The 23,201-nt window shown below is 44.3% G+C and overlaps 1 protein-coding gene across 1 annotated transcript in view; it reads right to left on the reverse strand.

Annotated features, from left to right (window-relative positions):
• Positions 1 to 21,939: 21,939 nt before the first annotated feature.
• The window catches only part of CAPZA1 (capping actin protein of muscle Z-line subunit alpha 1), a gene marked incomplete at its 5' end in the record, with an annotated part of 284,137 nt that continues 282,875 nt past the window's right edge, over positions 21,940 to 23,201 (reverse strand). The window contains 1 exon segment of the mRNA XM_044076941.1: positions 21,940 to 23,187.

Consider the following 23,201-nt stretch of genomic DNA (forward strand, 5'->3'; position numbering starts at 1 on the left):
GCACCTGTTTGCTGAGGATTGCTGATGATGTATTCATGGAATGAGCCAGACTGCTAGGTTCAGCGTTTGCAACTGAGGGTGCAAAATCTAGCCCTTCTGCTGGAACAGCAGGGAAGGTGTCTGATGCAGGTACCAGGGTGGCACTGCTGTCAGACTGTGTAAAAGTGGGTACCAGTGCTGGCATGGTCCGTCTGGTGCAATCAAGATTGTCCTTGGCCTGTCCTGTTTGATCTTGAGTAGTACTTTCAAGAGGAGAGGCAGAGGGGAAAGGCATAGATTGAGAGGTTTTCCCGTGTAAAGGATAGGGCAGCCACTTTCCATGCTTGGCTGTGTGGAGTTGTGGTTCAAAATTTGCTCAATTGATGGTTCTTGGGGAAGCAAAGAGGTCCATCTCTGGTGTCCCCCACCTGCGGATTAGAAGCTTGAATGATCTGGACTCCAGTTTCCATGCGTGTAGGTCCATTAGATTTCTACTTGTCGTCTGCCAGTGAATTTTGTTTGCCTGGCAGGAATTGAGCTTGCAGGTGCACTTGATTGCTCAAGGTTGTGTTCCACAGTGCCATGGCTAACCAGCAGGGTGGGTAGGAATGAGTTCCCCCCTGCTTATGTACCACATAACTGTGGTGTTGTCTGTCTTTATCAAGAGTTGTCCTGGAAGGATAAAGTATTTGAAGGCTGTCAGTGCATTCTGTACAGCTAACATTTATTTTTGATTGATATGCAGGTGCATTTGTCTTTGGCTCCATTTGCCTGCCACGTGAGCCCCCCATGCATAGTCTGATGCATCTGTTGTCAGGGTTTGGGCGGCGGGGGGTTGAGTGAAAGGGAGCCCCTCGTTGTGGTAGCAGGCCTCTGCCCACCAGAGGAACTCTGTTCTTAGGCAAGGAATGATAGGAATCACTGTTTCCAGGTCCTGAGAATGTTGACACCAGAGACTTTTTAAGCACCATTGAAGATTCCTCATATGCAGTTTTGCATACTGAATTAGGAGAATGCATGAGGCCATGAACCCTAGGGCTTGCAGTATTTTTCTTGCAGATAGCTGGGTTTGGGTGGCCAGTAGTTTGTCAAATAAACCTGTTTTTCTGGCATGAGGAATGCTATCTGGGAAGTTGTGTTCAAGCTTGCTCCCAGGAATACAATTTTTTGGCTGGGTACCAGATGTGATTTCTTTTCATTGGTGGTATACCCCAGAAAAATTAGGAGTCTCTTTACAAATGTCAAGTGCTGCAGTAGCAAATCCTGACTGTCTGCCTGAATCAGGCAATCATCCAAGTATGGGTAAATTTTAATTTTTCTCTGCCTGCAGTATGCAATGGCTGGAGCCAGGCATTTTGTGACTACCCTGGGCGCAGTAGATAAGACAAAGGGAAGTGCAGAGAACTGATTGTGCATACAGCTTGCCCTGAAATGTTGATATTTCCTGCAAGATTTCCTTATGGGGATGTGCAGATAAGCTTCCTTTAAGTCTAGTGTGACCAGCCAAGAGTCCTTGGCTAGCACAGGAAGCAGCTGTTGGAGAATAAGCATTCTGAATTTTGGTATCACCAAGAAGGTGTTAAGAATTGACAGATCCAGGATAGGGCGCCAAGAGTTTTTTCTGGGCACCAGAAAGAGTCTGCGGTAGAAACCCTGTCCCCTTTGCTCTGTTGGAACAGGTTGAATAGCCCTGATACTGAGAAGAGAAAGTACTTGCTTTTGGGCCTCTGCCCACTGGACTGGGGGGAGGTCTGGCAATCCGCTTGAGGTTGGCAGAGAGTGAAAGTAGAATCTGTATCCCTGGGATACAATGTTTAAGACCCATCTGTCCTGGGTAATGTACTCCCAGTTTTTTGCATGCAGGGCGAGTTTTCCTCCTAGGGGTGCAAATACTTGGGCAAGGCTGGGAAGGATGAAGGACAAGTCATTGTGAACTTTTTCCATAAGAGAGTGGCTTACCACTCCCTGTTTTTGAGGTGGGAGCACTCCATTGCTTAGATCTGTGCATACCCTGAGACTGTAGTCTTGGCGGTCTGCTGCCCCTGGGTTTGGACTGAGAAGGTCTGGGAGGGACTGGAAAGGACCAGTTTTATGAAGGCCAATACCTACTGAATCTAGGTGGCTGTACCTGTAGGAAATCTTTTACAGTTTGCATAGATTTAGCTCCCCCCCCCATCTTTTTAAGAACTGTTTTAGTGCCAAATGTTCTTGGTTTAATGGAGCATCTAATAATTTTGCTTTGATGTGGTCTGGCAAGATGTGTTCCTTCAGTCAAGCATGCCTTCTAAGAACAGACCCAGTGACAGCAGCCCTGCAAGATGCTTCTAAGGCATCAAAACCACACTGCAAAGTATGTTTTCCAACTTGGTTTGCAGAATGCATTAACTCTTATAAATCTTTATGTTCTGCACAATCAGGAATCGACATAATTTTTTTTGTTTAATTAGTTCAATAACATGCTGCTGGTACTTCAACCTGTGAAACTGGCAATTTAAAGCCCTGATGGCAAGAGTTGCAGAGGTATATAAAGCCCTAGAATCCCTGTCTGAAGGGGTAGGGTTTTTGGCTGTAGTAGCCTTAATACCTTTAGGTCCCTGGGAAATGGTCTCTGGGTCCACATTGTGATTTTTAAATAAAAATTTGAGAGAGTCAGTTACTCTGTAGTACCGGTCAGGCTTTCTAGGAGCTGGTGGCAAAGTATCCGGGTAAGACTGGCTTCCACGAAGACATCATCTACAATTTCCAAAACAGGGGGGCTTGCTAGAGGCCTGTGCTGAGGCAAGTTTAAAAATTCCCCGAGTCTCTTTTTGGACTGTGGGTAGTCCTGGCACTCCCAGCGGAAATGCTCTCTGAGGATATGCAAGGTTTCACCGAAAGAAAAGTCTTCTGGGGGGGAGGCAGAGGGAATGGAATCCTCTACATCTGAATCCTTATAGGTAGATAACGGTATGTCCTGGTAATCTGAGAGGTCAGTCATCGGACTCATGATCTGTAGAATCAGAAGGAAAATCAATTCTTTGTCTTTTAAAGGAGGAAGGCTGGCTTCCCCTAATTAAAGTAATAAGATCTTCAGCCATTCTAAATATGTTTCTGTGGCATGGGAGCTTGAGAATGCGCTTTGGTTGTCGGTTTCCTAGGTGTAGTGCGAACTCTGGACCTGAGAAATTCGGTAGTTTTATTCAGAAATGAAGTAGTCGGTATAATACGAACATCGGAAGGTCTGAATACACCCTCTGAAGTCAGTGCCTGCACAGTGGCTCCGGACCCATCCAAGATATTGACACCTGCAGGTTCCATAGTCGAAGAAGCATCTCGCGGCATACTGGACTCCGAATGGGTCTCAGTAGACGCCTGCAAATCTGTAGAAGCGGGTATCAGGGGCTACGAAAGCACCTGAGTACCGGCGGACTGGTGACTAGCTTAATGGAAGCATCGTCGGCAGTTTTGGGTCTATGCGGTCTGTCTCTGTCTTTATCCTTACATTTTTTCGGAAGATCAGTAGTGGGATGGCTTATCAAAGCCAATTCGGAATACGGAGAACGAGAGCGAAAGAATTTAGCCACAAAGATAGCCCGACAATGAATAGTTTGGCGTTGAACAGAGCACAAAACAGACAGCGAGGAACGTCGTGGTCTGGGCCTAAACAGGTGACGCAGTAAGAATGAAATTCTCTGTGCGGTATTTGCTTTTCACAGGCAAGACAATTAACTTTTTCTGACATCGGTTAGAGCAAGAAAAGAGGTTCACTAACGGGGTACTTAGCTTTAGAAGACTTCAGGTCTGAAACTTGAATAACGAAAATTTTCAGTTAGCGGCCGACCGGCACTTGCGAACTGCTTCTGCTTCGGCTCCGCTCGGCAAGAAAAGCTGATGTAATGGCGTCAGCTGCATGTTTTATACCCTTGACGACTTGACGTCATGGAAAAGGCAACAGCATCCAACGCAGAAATCCCAAGACTCTGGTATTCGGGCCGACTGAGGGCTACCTGCAGACAAGATAACCCAAGTGTGATGACTGCAACAGTGAAACACGAAGAACATCTGTCCAATCTACATGTGAAGATCAAAACATTCAAGTCGGAAAATATAAATGTCTCCATTTCAAGATTGTCACACGCATATACATGAAGCAGTAATGAAAACAAAACTAATCCCCAACAGAAATGTACAAAATGTCACAGAAAGCCAAGTAAAAATTTTAAGTAGAAAGTGGATTGGAGGGTGGGAAGTTGAGGAAGGATGAGAAGAGACAACATAGATGCATAGCTATGGTGAGTACATAACTTTTGCATCTGATGTCTTTTCTGTTAGCTCCTGAAACGACTGGGCAGAGTCCCCTCAAGGAAGGAGATTCTGGAGAACAGAGGAGCCAATCGCTGCTCTATTTCTAGAATGTCCAATTTGTAGTGAGCAGTGAAGATATGAGTGTTAGACCATGTGGCAGCTCCACAAATGACATCTGTAGAAGCTCTGGACCAGAAGGCAGAGAATGTGGCCAGAGATCTAGTGGAATGAGTCTTAGGAGGTTTGGGCAGTGTCAATCCATTTTTCTTGCCAACAAAGGAAATGCAGTCAGTCAGTCACTTGGCCAAAGTCACCTCCAAGACAGATTTACTCAGTTTGGCTCTGGAAAAGGAAATACACAGCTGGTCTGAATTTCTGAAATCCTTTGTTCTCTGGATACAGAATCGAAGTTGCCAACTCTCATGTAAAAGGTGCAGCATGTATTTTCCTTTATTGGAAACCTTTAAATAGAAAACAGGAAGACTGATGGATTGATTCACAGCTGTTTCTGAAGTCACCTTAGGTACAAAGGAAGGCTCAATGCAGAGACATACTCTGTCCTTGTGAAAAATTAGATATGGTGGCTTAGAAGTGATGGCTTGGAATTCTAATACTTGTATTGTCCAGTGTGATTTTGACCAGAAAAATAGTTTTCCAGGACAAATATCTTAAGTCCACCCTGGCAGCTGGTTCAAATGGGGTTGAGTCAGGGCTTAAAAAAGTACATTTAAGTCCCTTGGTGGGTGGTGTCCTTAATGGGGGGGGGGGGGGTTGGAGTAAAAAAGTACCTTTAAAAAAGCCTTACATTACCTAGATGAAGTCAAAGATGATTGGCTATGTTCTACATGGAAACTCAAAGACAGCTGCAAGTTGCATCTTTACAGTAGAATAACTAGCACCACTGTTAAATACAAAAGGAAGAAAACGTAGAATAGGTGCCAAAAAGGGATCTGTCAATGGACAGCTCAAAGGGAAAATATTTTCCATCTACTCATACACCTTTCTAGCAGAATCACTCAAGAGGATATGAGGACTTGACCAGAGAGGAAAACCTGGACTGTCTAGCCATCAGTGGAAGTGGAGAAACACTGCTGTCAACTTGAAGCTCAGAATGTCCCGGTGAGTTATTCCTGATGGGTGAGAAAGGAGATCCTGGTTTGAATCCAACACCCAAGGAGGGTGCACCAGATAAGGAAACAGGAAGGGAAACCATACTTGTCGAGGCCAGAATGGAGCAATGTGGATTACTTTGCACTTCTGGTAAGATGCTTCCTGCAGAAGGTGTAGAAATTTGGCAAACAGAGGGGTAGAAGGAAAAGCGTACAGTAGCCCAGGGGGGCCAGTAATGGAGTAGAGAGTCTCTTGGTGACTCCTCTACTGAAGGGATGAGGGCAAAATACCTGCTGCATTTGGAGGTGAGAGGGTAAGCAAAGAGATCACAGCATAGCTGGCCCTATCAACAGAAAATCATTTCCACCACCATAGGGTTGACAGACCACTCGTTAGGGGGTAAGATAGACCTGCTCAATTTGTCTGCTAGCACGCTGGACTTCCCTGGAATATATGTTGCCAAAAGAAAGTGACTGGAAGAGATTACCCAATGCCAGAATCTCATCACCTCTCAACATAGGGGGTAGGACCCTGTTCCCCCCTGCCTGTTGATGTACCAGCCTACCGACATATTGTTGGTCTGGATGAAAGTCATCCCTGGAGGCAAAGCATCTTGAAATGCTTGCAGTTGTAACAGGACTGCTCATTTCCAGGACACGGATGTGAAGACTGGCCTCCAATTGGGACTAAATGTCTGACAGGCTTTCCCAGGTAATGCCCCCCTCCCACTAGGTGGGAAGCATCCATAGTCACTGTGGCTGTAGGTGGAAGGATAAAAGGGAGGCACTGAGAAACTTATTTTTGGTTATCCACCAAGTAGTAAGATCCTTGCAAATCCTTGTATTTTGTATTGGAGCAGAGAGGGACTGCTGTCTTACACACCATTCTATCACAAATGTCCACTGTAGTATCCTTATGAAATACCTTGCTATGGATATTAGAGTTATGCAAGATGATGCAAGATGTCACAGATCCTAAGAGCTGTAAAGCCAACCTTGCTAGCAGGGAAGGAAGACAGAGTATGTGGAATGCTTGACTCTATAAAGTATTCATTCTTGAGTGAGGTAAGCGATTTAAGCCAGTGTGTTCAGATGAGCACCAATGAAATCCAGGACATGAGTGGAGGAAGAGTTGAGACTTGCCAAAATTCACTGTGAAGCTCAGCTGAAGACATAGCTGGGGTAAGTAGCTTGGCTTAAATCAGTAGTGGCTTAGTGGGAGCAGAGATGAGCCAATCATTGTGAGGAAACATCTGGAATCCCAGCAGTTTCAGGTGAGGTGTGACCACTGCCATGCATTTGTTGAACACCCTGGTGGCTGTGGTGAGACCAAAGGGCAGGACTCTGAATTGGTAATGCCTTGCTCCCAAATGGAGCAGAAGAAATCGCCTTGATCACCTATTTTGATGAGAGTATGCATCCTGAAGATCTGTTGAGCACATCCAACAGTCTTTGCACAAAAGCAGCAGAATGGACTGTTGTGTGACCTTGGAACCTTTGACATGTTGGTTTAAGCTGCTGAGATCCAATACAGACCTCAGGTCCCTGTTTTTCTTTGGCACCAGAAAGAACCTTGAGTAAGTTCTGAATCTGTGCTGGTCTGGAGGGACCATCTGGATAAATCTTGGCCAGCAGGTTTTCCAGTTGTATGGCTGCTGCTTTTCTCTGAGTGGAACATCAGGAGGTTTTGTAGATTCATTGGTAGGCTGTAGGGAAAAGGGCATGCCATAGCCTCTGGAAATAATCCCCTGAACCCAGGCATCTATGGTGATGGTTGTCCAGGTTTGTTGATGCAGGGTAAGTGCCCCACAACTGCCTCTAGAGTGCAGTAGTTGGGCAACCCTTCTGGACAGATGGTAGAGTTTCTCAGAAAAGGGACCTCTGAAACCCTGGTTTTGCAGGTCTTCTCTGCCACAAGGGTGCAATCAATTATTGGAGTTCCTGTCCCCACAGGAGTCCTGGGAAAAAGCTTGCAACTTCCGGAACCACATTTTCCTTCCTTCTCCCTGGTTCCAGGAAAAAGTCCTTTAAGGTGTAGAAAAACATATCCACATAGCAGATAAGGTCTTCCCATCCTGTTTAATCTTGAATAGTGTTTCTTTAACCTTGGAGCCAAACAAAGTAGATCCATCAAAAGGAGCATCGATGAACAATGACGTGAAATGATCCAAATCATCACAGGGGGTGGATCCAGGTATACCATCTCACAGCTATTCCTGAATCTGTAGCTCTCCAAGCACCTTCTGAGGCATGGGAAATGAGTCTCAGAGGTGCTGAATAGGGATTGTAGAGTGGCCAGTTGCAAAGAAACAGTCTTCTTGCCCTCTGCTTACATGGACCCAGTGAAAGTATTGGAAAACTCCTTAATCAAGTCCCTCTGAAATCTAGTGGACATCTAAAAAAAAAATTTCAGCAACCTTACAGCAAAGGTCGCTGATGCATGTACATGCTTCCCAAAACCTGTCCAACTCCCTGGACCTTCTGTTGGGCGGGGTGGACAGTAGAACTTTGTTCAGCAAATTCTTTCTTGTGGCTGCTGCCACCAGCACGACAGAATGTACTGGGGAATCCTTGGTCCAATGGGCCCAATTAGATGCAACCAGAAATCTGTCCAGTCTTTTAGGAATTGGTTTTGTGACATTCAGATCCTTCCAGGCCTGGCAGGAGATTAGGTCCACCGTGGGGCTACCCAGGACATAGTTGAGCAGAATCCAAATGAGTCAAAAAAAAAAAAAAAAAAAAAAACCCGGACTCCTTTCAGGAATGGGGGGGGCAACAGACCAACCACTTATCTGCCTCAAAAGCTTGAATAGCTTACTGAAAAAGACATCCTCTTGTGATCTGGCAGTCCTTTCCCCCATCAAAGTAGTCAGTCTCTTCTGCGAGGGATTCCTGTGGGGAATCTAAGTGCCTCCCTTTGTATGTAAGCTTCCTAGGTGGCTCTCTGGTGGGATGTTCTGAAGAGGACTCTGAAGTGTAACAAGAGTTCTGAATGAGGGCTGTCTCAAGGTTTGTACAGACCATCTGCCCTGATGTGACAGTATGTACAGGCTCAGAGACCACAGCAGACAGTTGCTGAAGGTATGGACTCAAGGGGGGCAAGTATGTCTTATCCATACTGGAGATGAAAACTCTCTTTACTACCTCAAATGGAGAAGACATAAGAAAAGAAAGGGATGTCAAGGCAGGAGCTGAAGACAGCTGCCCAGGACTCCTCAGGGTATCACCATGACTCTGCTTCGAGGAAGAAGTCAGGGACAAGCTGTCCAACGCAGAGACTCTGGGGGGAGAAACAGCTCCAAGGACATGGATCATAGGAGGTTAGTAGGCTAATGGCCCTGGAGCCCTTACAAGCCTAGCCAAGAGTTTATCCCCCAAAAAGAAACCTCAGTCAGCACATCACCCCTGTCAATGAGGGACAAAGGTGGAACCCCTAGGACAAATTTGTGGTTTCCCATCCACTCATCAAGGTTGCACTTGGACAGTCAGCAAGGTACTCTGATATGTATGTGAAATCTATTCCAGAGACGGGATGGCCTCTGGGAGACAAACTTGTCTCTCCAGCAGTTTTGTTGATATTAGATTTAGGCCTATTGAGTGGATAATGTGCGAGGAGTTAGACTTACGGATATGGAGCATCTCTAGTAGGGCAGGGTCTGATATTGCCTTGTAGGCGAGACACAGATCACCTCTCAGCAATCTGTATGATACTGAGTAAAGTGATATTGATTTGAGCCTGTCCACATAGGACAGGTGTTGGAGGCCATGTATTCTCTTTGTGAGGTACTTCTGTGGCCTTTCCAGCTGCTGCAGGTATTTGGAGAGGTACATACCAAACGGGGCATTACACTCAATTATAGGTCTAATGAGGGGGAAGTACAGAGAGGTAATAATAACATTTTTTATGGACGCAATCCCTTTACTTATAAGATGAACCAAGTAAAAGGCTTTTCTGACCACTGCCACCACGATGGTCGAATGTGAGATTGTTTTCAACCTGAGTACCCAGATCTCCCACCACAGGTTGTGTGCTTAGGGGGTTGCCTTTGATGTAGTAAATCATTAGGGGCCATGTTTTTGCCGAATGGTATAATACTTTTTTTGCGTTTACCTTAAGGCCATGACTTTGGCACTAGTTATATGTATAGCTGTGAGACCCTCTTGCAGTACGTTAACATCATTTGGGGAGTCAAGTGACAGCACCCAACTTACAGTCATCCACAAACTTGGTCAGCCACAGGCCCTTTTTGTCTTTGCCTGGACCTCTGAGAAGTAGATGCCAACAAAAGGGGTCCCAGGACAGATCCCTGGGGAACACTACTAGTGACAGGTCTGCTGTCAGGAGGTGGTGGCACCTATTTTGACCTTGTGGGTCGCATCTGTAAGCCAGCTGACCACCCATATGACTAGATAGGGATCAACACCAAGTTGTGTTAGCTTTTCGATTATGCCTGAGTGGGGAGGACTGTGTCAAAGGCCTTGGCCAGGTCAAGGTAAGCTGTATGTACTGACTTTCCCTCATCCAGGGCCATGGTGATAGGCTCAAAGAAGTTAACTAGGTTCAATAGGCAAGATCTGCCGCTGCTGACTAATCTGAATTGGGTGGGGTCAAGTGCTTGGAGAATGCCTATGCCCTTACTTATGAGATCCATAATAAGCTCCATGGCTTTACAGATCAGACTTGTCAAGCTAATGGGGCGATAGTTTCCCAGGTCAGTAGTGGTACCACATTTGTGCAAGGAGATGACAAGGGCAGTTTTCCACTCTGCTGGAATGAAGCCTGTAATTAGGCTGTGGTTGAATAGGGTGCTCAATGGCAAAGCTAGTTATTCCTGGAAATGGTGCAGAATACTGCATGGGATACTCTCAGGTCCCATGAAAGCTGTGTTCTTTGCCTTGGATAGAGCCTTTAACATGATCTACAGAGATGTGAGGTGTGGGATAAGTATCGGGGATGTCAACTGGGCCTTTAGAGGAAGATAAGGGAGTGACGTCTGCATTGAACCTATCAGCTAGCACTTTGGCTAAGTCAGCAGGATCAGTGTAAGTGGTGCCATTAAGTACTAATTTGGAACAAACTTGGGCTTTGCCATGGAGGTTCCTAATGTAACTGAAGAAGGACTTGTGGTTTCCCTTTGTTTTGGAGGCTAGTTTCAACTCATAATTGGCTTAGGAGTTTTTCACTAGTGATCAAATTTCTTGTTGAGGCGGAGGAAGGAGTTTTTCTGATTCAGAACTTGTTCCTTTTTACACATGGACAACAGTTTCTTCCTTTTGTTGTAAAGCCTGTTGATAGAGGATGTCCACCAGACAGGTTTGTGTTTCCTTGAGGAGCAGGTTTTAGTTCTGTTGGGTATGGCTGAGTCTATGCAGTTGTACAGGTGCTTGTATACTGCACCAGTGTACTGTTCAGCATTGTTGTCTGCATCCTCTGAGGGGTGCGTTGGTGTGAAATTGATGCCCTCCCTTAGGAGGCTGTAGTCAGCCTTTGAGAAGTTTTTTAGCCTGGTTATGGCTGGGGAGGGGTTGGGTGGGATAGAAACTTTGAATGAGACAGAGTGATCATCTGATCTCGCAAGGGAAGAACGTACTATGGGAGTGGTGCAGCGGTCGCCCATGTTGGTGAGAACCAAGTCCACAGTATGTTATCTTCCCTTGTGGGGGGTGAGACCAGCTGGTCTACTGCATTACAGTTGATGAAGTCAAGGAATCGTTGGGTGAGTGCATTAGTGCAGGAATAATTCACCCAGGATCAGGGTGTTAGGTCAAGTAGGTCCGAGTAGGAGTGGGTGTCCTGAGATATGGAGGGGGGCTCTATAGCTGGCTATAACTTGGATGATTGTCTTGCAACTGTCAGTTGTTGTATCTGGAGTAATTCCAGTGTGTCATGCGGGTAAACCAGTCTGAAGGTGTGCCTGTCTTTAATGAAGATAGAGACTCCACCACCCTTGGTTTTTCCAACCTCACAGATCCAGTGCCGACCCTTCAGCTCCAAGATCCCTCAGATTCCGACAAAACTGACTGGATCAGAGACATCAGAGTTGAAGGCGGCCAAGCCTTCAGATCTGACGCAGACAGACTCAGGATTCTCGGGTCTGATGGCTCTGAAACCAAAGCTCAGAGCAGAAGTCAACAACTGGATAGGACCTGATGGCATGCTCATGGCTCTGACTTAAGATGGAGATGGTAAAAACTCCCAAATGAATCTAGGCCCAGGGAAACTTCTTATCAACCCATTCACATCAACTTTGATCAAGCTCCTAGATGACCTGACAGATGAGGTAGAGGGTGACCTGGAAGTCCTCCCCATGATCCTCTGAAGGATGGAACTGGTGTTAAAAAACAACTATATATTTTTTCAAGGTGAATTTTACCACCAAAAAGGAGGAGTTGCAATGGGGGCAGCCTGTGCCTCTATTTATGCCAATGTTATATTGGGAAAGACATTATTTATTTCAATCTGAATTTTCCACCTTCATTAAAAGTTATTACAGTTTTCTTGATAATATATTTATTTTATGGGACGGTCCCGATGAAGTCATAGATAAATGTATTAGGTTTATCAACAATAGTACTACTTTCTCAAGATTTACACATCAAATTAATTTGCATGAGATACACTATCTAGATGTTAAGTTACAAAAGAACTACAGAACTAAAACCTACAAATCTACTATTTATAGGAAAGAATACCATTCTAATGCATACTTGCACTTTGACAGTGACCACCCAGACCAACTCAAAAGAAATATAGTGAAGGGACAGATGATCAGAGTAGCCAGAATGACATCTGATAGGGAAGATTTTCTTTGTGAAGTAGATATGGTACAAAATATGTTCCATCAAAGGGGCTACCCTGTAGAAATAACACAGCCCATTAAAAAATATGTGATAGACAAATGGGGTATTATTTATATACCCTTATTAAATAAACTGAATATCAATGAAGTTGGGGGTGATAATAGAATTATACAAAAAGTAGATAAGAAGTATTACCTTATTTGACTCTTACTTATTACAAGGACATTGGATGGCTGAAAAAATGTATTTATGAAACATGGGATATGTTCAAAACTATGCCCACTAGAATTACGGTTTTTCACAACGAATTGACATACAGCTACAGGAGGAATCATTATATCAATTATTTATATACCCTTATTAAATAAACTGAATATCAATGAAGTTGGGGGTGATAACAGAATTATACAAAAAGTAGATAAGAAGTATTACCTTATTTGACTCTTACTTATTACAAGGACATTGGATGGCTGAAAATTAGAAGTTCTGTACCTACCATAACGTTCCATGTTAGTTGTCTTCTCTCGCCTTCTTTCTTGCTGGATGGGTTCGGAGCCGATCCTCGGCTCCGACTCGGCACTTGCTTTAGCTCGAGAACTCCTTTTACCAGCTCGAGGCAACCCTATATCCCATGATGCAAGGCGGAACTACCTCAAATCTCGTTTGGCAGCTAACTTACCCTGCTAAAGGTTATCCTAACCAAATTAGGAACAAAGTTTCCTAAAAGAAGTCCTCATAACAAAGATCCAGAGGAACAAACTATTTTATACTCTTCAAGATAGGTCCAGGCCAGGGGAAGGAGGGAGGGCGAAGAAAGAAGCGAGAAGACAACTAACATGGAACGTTATGGTAGGTACATAACTTCTAAATGTTAAGTTGTCAATCTCGCCTTCATTCTTGCTGGATGGGACCGCGTCCCTAGCACCTGAATCCCGGTGGCTCAACGGAACAGACTCTTGAGAACTGTGGAACCAAAACTGGCCCTATCTCTGGAGGCCAAATCCAACTTGTAATGAGAAACAAAGGTATGAGGCGTGGCCCAAGTAGCTGCTGCACAAATGGTATCAATGGGAAGTCTATCCTGAAAAGCTGCAGAAGTGGATAGACTCCTGGTGGAGTGTGCTTTTGGCTTAGAAGATAGTTGTTTGCCTCTGAGAGAGTACACATAGGAAATGGTGGAAGTCAACCATCTGGATAAGGTCACTTTAGAAACTGGGAGACCTAACCTGTTTTCTGCATAAGAGACAAACAATTGGTCCGATTTTCTAATTTGTTTAGTCCTATGCAAGTAGTACCTGAGCTGACGATGGACATCCAAAAAATGCAATTTCTGTTCAGCTCTGTCGAATAGTTAGGGAAAAAGACTGGTAGATCTATAGATTGGTTAATATTGGTTTGAGATACAACCTTGGGGAGAAAGGAAGGGTTAGTTCTTAAAGATACCCTGTCCTTATGAAAAACCAAATAAGGTGAACGAATACAGAGAGCTTGAATCTCGAAACCCTTCTTGCAGAAGTGACAGCCAGTAAAATATAGTCTTCCGTCAATAACTTCAAAGAACATGAAGCAGCCGGTTCGAAGGCAGGTAGTATCAAGGATGCCAACATTAAGTTTAGATCCCATTGCAGAGGAGGATGCTTTATAGGTGGCTTTAGGAGAAAACTCCTCTCAAAAAGGCCTTGCATAATCTATGAGACATGATGTTATTGTCATGCAAGCCAACATGATACTTGGAAATAGCAGCCAGTTGTACTTTGACTGTAGATGACGAGGATCCCGAATGAAAAACCTCCGCTAGGAAATCTAAAACAGAATGCACGGGAGCAGTAAAAGGATCAATATTTCTGGAGTTTGCCCAAATCGAAAATCGTCGCCACTTGCTAGCATAAATAGTCCTAGTGGACGACTTCAAAGAAGACACTATAATGTCTCTGACTGAGTCAGAAATCATTGGTAGCCTGGCTAGGAAGGAAGTGGAGCAACCAAGCAGTGAGGTTGAGAGAATGAATGGCCCGGTGCTGCTGACCCGACTGGTGGATCAAAAGATCCGGAACTGGGTCCAGATGCCAGGGCTGCACCAGAAGGTGACGATGCAGAGACGGAAACCAAATTTGTCGAGGCCAAAAAGGAGCAATGAGGATCAATTTGGCTCTCAAAACGGTGGCTTTCTGAATGACTTGTGGAATCAATGGAAAGGGAGGAAAAGCATAAAGAAGTCCCGAGGCCAATCCTGGGTTAGAGAGTCTCTCAGGGTTGGCCCGAAGGGAAATAGAGTGAAATAGTCTGGGCACTTGTTGTTTTGAGGGTAGCGAAAAGATCGCAACAAGGAGTGCCCCACTTCAGAAAAATCTGATCCACTACAGATTGATTGAGAGACCACTCGTGAGGCATCAGAATAGATCTGCTTAGCCTGTCCGGCAATAGGTTGGACCTGCCGGGGATGTGCGTTGCTATCAGAAGCCGCTGAGAAGAGATCGCCCATTGCCAAAGTCTGAGAGCTTCTCGACATAAGGGATAGGACCTGGTTCCGCCCTCTTTGTTGATGTACCAGACCACGGACATGTTGTCCGTCTGTACTGCAATAGTCCCCGTGGGAAGAAAGTCGTCGAGGGCTTGCAACGTTAAAAGCACTGCTCTCATCTCCAGGACATTTATGTGCAGATGGTATTCTATGGGTTGCCACGTCCCGTGGACCATCCTGCCCTGATAATGCCCGCCCCGCACCCGAACAGAGAGGCAACGGTGGTGACTGAGGCAACTGGAGGAGGGGGAACAAAGGGTCGGCCCTGATGAAGAAGAGGGGAGATATCCACCAGCCCAGATGAGCCCTGCACGACTGTGTCACTAAGATCTCGTGTCTCATCGGAAGATTGTGATACGACCACTGCGTGAAAAGCATCCACTGCAGGAGACGCATGTGAAAGCGAGCCAGTGGTAGAAGAACAATGGCCGCAGCCATTAGACCTAGAACTTTCAGGACAAACCTGGCTTTGATCTTTTTGCTTTGTAACAGAAGCTGAACAAATTTTTGGTTGTCCAGAATTCTTTGATCTGTTAGTCTGGCTAACATTTTGATTTGTATTTAACTCTGCGCCTATAAAGGTGATAGATTGGCAAGGCAGCAGAGAAGATTTTACGAAATTTACTGAAATTCCCAGATTCTTGCAAAGCTGAAGGGTGTAGTCTCTGGACTGAAGAAGCTGACACTTGGTGGTGGCGGAGAGGAGCCAGTCGTCCAAATAAGGAAACACCTGGAATCCTAGACGTCTCAGGTGAGCTGTGACCACTGCCATGCATTTGGTAAACACTCTGGGGGCTGAAGTGAGGCCAAAGGGCAGGGCTCTGAATTGGTAATGACTGGTCCCTAGCCGAAAGCGGAGAAACCTCCTGGAGCGCCTGTGAATCTTTATGTGATAGTATGCATCCTGAAGGTCTATCGAGCACATCCAGTTGTCCTTGCCCAGAAAGGGCAGAATGGACTGAAGCGTGACCATCTGGAATCTTGCCTTTTTGACAAATCTGTTCAGATTGCTGAGGTCTAATATTGGTCTCCACTCTCCCGTCCTTTTGGGGACCAAAAAGAATCTTGAGTAGACGCCGGATCCTACTTGGTCTGCCGGCACTGTCTGGACGGCTCTTTTTTCTAGGAGTTTTGAAACCTCCTGTTTTGCCAAATCCCTTTGACCGGGTGAGATGTCTGGAAGGGATTGTAGAGGTACGGGAAACCTTATGAAGGGGATCTTGTAACCCTCTGATATAATCGACTGTACCCACTTCTCTTGGGATAGGGATTGCCAGGCTACTGGGTACAGTGAAATCCTTCCCCCGACTGCCTCCAAGGGTGGACAGTCGGGCAACACCTTAGGGATGCTGAAAGGGCTTCTCAGGAAGAGACTCCCCGTTGCCCTGGTTCTGAGGACCCCCCCTGCCTCTAGAGCGTCGTCTATTATTGTTACCCCTCTGGCTGTGGGGGTAAACTGACCACGTGTCCGGTGTAGCTCCTTGGGCTTTACGGAACCACATCTTCCCCTTCTGACCCTTGGGATATGGTCTAGAAGAAGTGGAAAATTGGACTCCAACGGCAGAAAGAGTCTTACCGTCCTGCTCACACCTGGTCAAGGTATCCTTCACTTGAGGTCCGAACAAAGCCGAGCCATCAAAGGGGGTATTAGTGAAGGACGCCTTAAAGGGGTCCATAAAATTACACAGCCGCATCCAGGCTTGGCGCCTAAGAGCAACTCCTGTGCCTGCGGCCCTGCTCGCTCCATCGGCCGCATAAGATATGAGCCGCATGGAGGAGTTAGATATGGAATTCAGGATAGCAAGCTGTGAGGCAATCTTTTCCTGAGCCCCAGCAGCAGAAGGATCCTGGACTACTTCACCCAGTTCCTTGAGAATATCTCGTTGAAGCCTGGTGAAGTGACAAAGGTAATTCAGCGAACGCATAGCAAAGGTCGCTGAAGAAAATATCTGCTTTCCATACCTGTCCATGGTCCTAGAGTCCTTGTTAGGAGGATGGACAGGTACTGAAGGATCCGCCAGTTCCTTCTTAGTGGCCGCCACCACCACCATAGCATCCACAGAGACACCTTTGGAAAGGAACTGTTTATCCGACGGGGCCGTAATGAACTTGGATGGTCTTCTGGGGACAGGTTCCACAGAATCTGGAGCCGCCCACGCCTTCCGAGCCACTACTTGCATGAGTGGGTCGAAAGGCGGAGACACCCAGGAGGTGGAGGGTCGGGATCCAAAAGCCTCCAGGTATACCGACTCATCCTCGGAGGGGTCAATGGAGGGCCAATTCCCCCTCTGTTTGAGGAGCTCAAGGATGTCTGAAAAGGAGACATCCTCAGAGGGGGACCGTGGGAACCCTCCGACTCATCTAAGTCGGTATCAGATGTAGTAGACTCAGGGAGTCTGTGTGTTTCCTCTTACACGTCCTCTTCCGAGGGGGTTCCCCTGCAGGGTCAGGAGAAACCTTGGAAGAGGAGGAAATTCCCAGTGGGGAGACCTGGGGCGATGGATCCCTGGGCCTGAGAGCAAGAGGCTGGCAAGAGGCATCTGCAGGCACTGATGAGGGAGGAGCTAGAGGGATGGACCGTTGACCAGGCTCAGAGGCCAGGACACTCCTCATCACCTCAAAGGCTCCTCTCCCCGGGAGACCAGAACATACCCACTCCGAAGAGACAGGAATGGTCGGCTCCAAGGAGAGAGAAGGCTCGAGGTCGATGTCGGCGCCGAGCTTACCAAAGCGAAGCCCGAGAGGGAGAGCGGGTCGGACAAGGGTCCGATGCCACTAGCCCCTCTGAGCCGACAGTGGAAACCCGACGACCGGATCCCTCCAAGGAAGGTCTCAAGGAGGAGATCGAGGACGAAGGAGCCGAAGGATGTATCGGCTCCGGCATCGAAACAGTCGCTGTCCCGAGCTCGGCTCCGAACTCTGGTGTGGAGTCGGAGGAGGAAGTTCAAGAATGGGGCTATAGCCGAAGTCTGTTGAGACGGGCTATGGAGCATTTGGGCCAGTGCCTGAGACTTCAACAGCCTGCTTACCACCCTCTCTAAATCGTGGTCAGACAGCCTGGAAGATCTCGAAGATCGGCTCCGATGGCTCCGCTCCGACAAAAGAGGAGATCCCGAGCCGAGTGGATACTCATAATAGAGGGGACCGAGATCTCTTACGGGTCGAAGCCATCGGAGCCGAAGTCCCTAGAACTCCAGATGGAGCTGAGGATTTCGGCTCCGATGCTGGATAAAGTGTCGGCTCCAGCCGGAGCCGACAAGGCCACAGTAGTCAGGGTATCGGAGCCAGCGGCACCGAACCCACTACTCAGTAGAAGTATCGACTCCAGCCGAGGCCGGGACGAGCCGGAGCCACCGGAGGAGGCTTGGACACTGTAGCCTGAGCCTCGGTGGCTTAAGAGGTTTTCCTGACCCTGATTTAGGAGGAGAACCTTCAGGTTTAAGTAAACCTCGGAGGATGAGTTTGTTCCTCCTTTCCTGCAGGACTCTCTGGCTAAAAGCATGACACAACGCACAGGAGTCCTGCAGGTGCAAAGGCCCCAGGCAATAAACACAAGAAGTGTGACCGCCTGTCAGAGACATTTTCTGACAGCACTGGTCACACTTCTTGAAGCCTGAGACCTTGCCTTCTTTTGACATCCTAGGAGGATAGAACACAAACAGTCCCAACAAACACACAAATTAATCCCTTACACAAACACACAGGAAGGGATAACAAAAGGGAACTAGGCCTGACTAAACTACTTTAGATTAAAACTTATAAAAGTTTATAAAAAGGTTGAAAAATAGGGAATAGGGTGGGCTGTAACTAATTACAGACTACACTAACACTAACAGGGAAAAATAAACCCCTAACTACACTTTTTCTTATTTGACTAAGAAAAAACTTACCTCAGCTGGCAAAGGAGACCTCTTTAGCTAAGCGGCAAACGAGATCTGAGGTAGTTCCGCCTTGCATCATGGGATATAGGGTTGCCTCGAGCTGGTAAAAGGAGTTCTCGAGCTAAAGCAAGTGCAGAGTCGGAGCCGAGGATCGGCTCCGAACCCATCCAGCAAGAATGAAGGCGAGATTGACAACTTAACATAATGTATTTATGAAACATGGGATATGTTCAAAACTATGCCCACTAGAATTACGGTTTTTCAGAATGAATTGACATACAGCTATAGGAGGAATCATAACTTGAAGAATATTTTAGAGAATAAGAAGTACTATAAAGAAGGTGAAATAGTTTCCAACAAAAAGGGTACTTTCAGATGTGGCAGATGTCCGCAATGCCCTTTAATAGCAGGCGAAAAGGAACTTACAGTAACTACATTAAGAATTACATTGAGGACAAGAATAGCAGTTGCTATACCAAGGGGGTTGTATATTTAGCATACTGCAAATTTTGTTGGGGATATTACATCGGCAAAACAGAACATCTGAGAAAAAGAATATACGAACATATGAGGGACATTAATCGCAAAAACGAAAATAATGCCCTTTACAGACATTCACTTACATGTCATGATGCAAACTTCAAGTTTTGGGTCCTTGAGGAAGCAGAACAATTTGAAAGAGGGGGGTGACTGGGAGACAAAATTAGCATATAGGGAGATGATATGGCAGCTTAAGTTAGATGCCTGTAGTGGTAAGGGCTTGAACGACCATATTTCCATTATACCAGCCCTCAAAATACTATCGGAAGATCCAAAAAGATACAAGTCCTAAGGAAATAATATGTTTATGGGGATACACTCTTTCTACCTCTGTTTTCTATCAATTTTTACCAATTTCTATGAGTTTTTATAAAAGGTGTGTTTTATACTAAATATACAACATAAATACATTTTATTTACAATCTACGTAAAAGGATGTTTTTTGGTATTTGAATATACATTTTTACATGATTCTTACTATATAGACTTTTTACATTTTTACATATTTATATATAGTCACAGAAGTAAACAATTGTGAATATATTTATTTATATTATCAATTTATATCCATAATTATATTCACATTCATATTTATACTTATATTAAACTGTATATACGAAATTTTATTTTTATTTTCTATGTATTTATGTCTATTTACACCTGTATATTTATAATGAATTTACTTTACGACATATGAAAATAAATGAACTGTGTGGCATATATGGAATGAAGTATCAATACATCCACAACATCTACACACACCTACTTACACTCGCACACTATTATATGCAAATATTTCCAATGATGAATACATGTGGTTCAGGTATTACACGTCACTAATGCATATATTTATATGTATTGACACTTATATGTATTGATATATATATCTATATACATATTAAATATAAAATATTGCAATACATTTTATATTTCACACATTTCTATGTCTCTACCAGCTTTAAAAGAAAGACGTACTGTTTATGGTGTTTTAAGAGAATCAACATGGCCAGCCAATAATATTATGTTCTGTCACATTACCTGATTGATTACTTGATTGATTCTTATTATGTTCAATTGTTTCTAATTGTTTTTAAGTGGTTGTGTATAAAAGAAATGAAAGAAGTGCTAAGAATTGATTCTGATGAGGTCTCCAGTGTGGAGACGAAAGCGCTAAATCCATTTCTTGTTGTCAGTTAATAAAGAGTTTTGATTCTGCGGATTTTGGATGTGATTCTTGGTGAAACGGATTTTTTGGTTTTCGAAAGACAGCCTTTATTGTAACCGAACTATCAACTTTTTGGTGTTACTTAGTGTTTTATTTTTGAGTGAGATGGTAAAAACTCCCAAATGAATCTAGGTCAAGGGAAACTTCTCATCAACCCATTCACATCAACTTTGATCAAGTTCCTAGATGACCTGACAGATAAGGTAGAGGGTGACCTGGAAGTCCTCCCCAGGATCCCCTGAAGGAATGGTGCATAGATCCAAGAAGGAATTGGCTCCAGGGTGAAGGTGGAGGAGAGGTGAGCCTGAGATTTTGACTTCAGTCTTGATGGATCCGAACAGCCAGACAGATTCTATGGCTTAGAGATCTTTTCAGCTGGAGCCAAACCAAGTAGAAAGGATAATCAGGCAATCATTTCCTAGCCACTTATACCTTTGGTTGATGAATCCCCAGTAGCATTCTTGGAAGGAGGGGGAGGGTAACAAACTCTTGTGGACTAACTTGTGGCAGCATTCAACCAAAGCACAGTTATTGAACCCCACACAGATTTTACACTCCATGTCCAACTGGACAGTACTCCTGGTGAGCATCAGAATTAGGGATCTTGGGTCCACAGGAAATGCATTTTTAAATCAAGTAGGTTTATCCAACATGGTGGACAGACCTACAGAAAAAGGAAAATAGAGCCTACCAGTCATGGTAATAAATAGAACTACCACCAACGATGGTAAAACAGAAGCACCTACAATAGGTAACACTAGGAAAATGGAAACTTAAGTAGGACAGACAATGTCTAAGTGAAAGTACCACAAGACAAAGCTAGACTTCTTTTTGTAGATATACTACTGACAGTATAAAGGAGAGGAAGGAAGAACAAGAATAAAAGAGGTTAATAACAACACTTATCCTATCCACTGAATTGCCTGATCTACAGTACACCATGTATATTCACTGTGGCAAATACGATCTGAGGTAATTTTTGTTTGCTAGAAGGTGCAGGAGTATGAGTAATGGGAAAAGCTCAAGCTACAGAGCTAAGTCTTTAGAAGTGGCCGAAGTCAGACGAGACACCCATTTGTTGAGGAATAGATGAAAAAGACAAGCTTGACTTTTTTTTTAAATTATGATGAAAACCAAACCTGTACATATATTGTATAAATGTTAAGTACTAAAGAAATTTGATATCACCAATAAATGAACATGGCAGAAAAGAAAAATACATTTTTAAAATAATGGTGGTGCTGCGGTAGCATTGTCGCCTCACAGTAAGACGTTCTGTTCGATTCTCAGCTAGAGCGTCTTCTCTGTGGAGACATGCGTGGATGGGCATACCTTTGTTGAAGGTTGTGTGTCAGGGCTGGCAACTCGGCACATAAAAATCTACTGCCAATCATTAGCGGACCAGAGTTCCGCTGTGGCGACTCCTAACTGGGAAAAGCCGAAAAACACAATTCACAATGTCATTTTTCATTAAAATTAATACACAACAGCCATGAACTATGGCTAATAAGGGTAGCATGAATGATCTGTAATATAAATGGGATTAATATAAATGCGATTCAATTAAAATATATATAAATATGGAGATAGAACACATCATTCTGCACTCGGCTCTCTGCTTTATCCTTCTCCCACGTTCATGTGGATCCAAGGAGCATCTTTTAGATCTTACATGAATTATTTTTAAAAGCCAGAAAATCAAACATTACCCTTTATACATTTCTTAAAACATGGTCTCACAACTGTGAATAATTAAACCAAGCGATATCTGATGCTTCCTGTGCACTGAAATATTGAGACACGGATTGCAAGAATTACTCTTCCAACTTCAGAGCCCTTGTATGACATTCAGTTTTCTTAAAAAGCAGACAGTATCTGAACTTTGGCAAAACTCACACTGAAATTAAAAACAAAAAATGTATCAAGACCACAGTTCCCTTTAAGTATTGAAGTAAGAAAGAAAAAAAAAAGTTAAAAATGAATCCTTGTGGAATTTGTTTTTGTTTTGGTGCAAATCCTTTTATTAATGATTTTAACATTTTGTTAATACATTTGTTATACAAATTATTATTAAATGATACTAAAGCACACTATCAGTAAAAAGACGAGCATTTTGTTTTATTTACTTTCAGGATGAAGAGTTTGTTGCCATTCATTTTTCCCCAAAACAAAGGGTCAGCATGTATTCTGCCTGCCTGTAAAAATGCAGACACTAGTTATACAACTTAAGTTCCTGTTACTGTGCAACAGCAGGGTAAGTGCTATGTAAATGTTTGGAAAAGGCAGCTACATAGTAGCTACACAACTATAGCGCATCAGCACACTAATTATCCTGCAGTTACTACACAGTTGCACTGTAATTACAGTGCAGTTACAGAAACAATGAGTTACCTGCATATATAGAAAGGTTATTCTCAAAAGAAAAAGAGCTTTCTCAAACTGTACCATTAAACAAGCACTTAGAGGGAACGTGGTTTATTTAAGACTTTGGAATTAAAACATTTCATGCATATGGAATTATGGCATCTTAGTCATGAAGCAATTTTAAAGAGAGACATTATGAATTCATTAATGTAAATGCTGAAAGTATCACTTCAACAATTAGCAATGGAGTTCTGCAGAAAGTACTGTAGAGTAACATTTCTTTTAGACAAGTCTGGGGAGCTCTGTTTAACCCTGAAGCAAATCAGTACTCTAAACAAGTCTTTGCTCATGTTCTATACAGAGAAGTGTCCTTTCATTTAAATCCGCTTCTTCCCTCAGCAGAAAATTCCATAAACATTTCTGTGTCACAAGTGCTATTTAAAATGGCCAGGGATAAATGCACTACTGCTTTATGAGGGCTTCCTCGTTTTAAAAAA

This window comes from Protopterus annectens, chromosome 7.part0 (genome assembly GCF_019279795.1).
Source record: "Protopterus annectens isolate FY-2018-M chromosome 7.part0, PAN1.0, whole genome shotgun sequence".
Taxonomy (NCBI): domain Eukaryota; kingdom Metazoa; phylum Chordata; order Ceratodontiformes; family Protopteridae; genus Protopterus; species Protopterus annectens.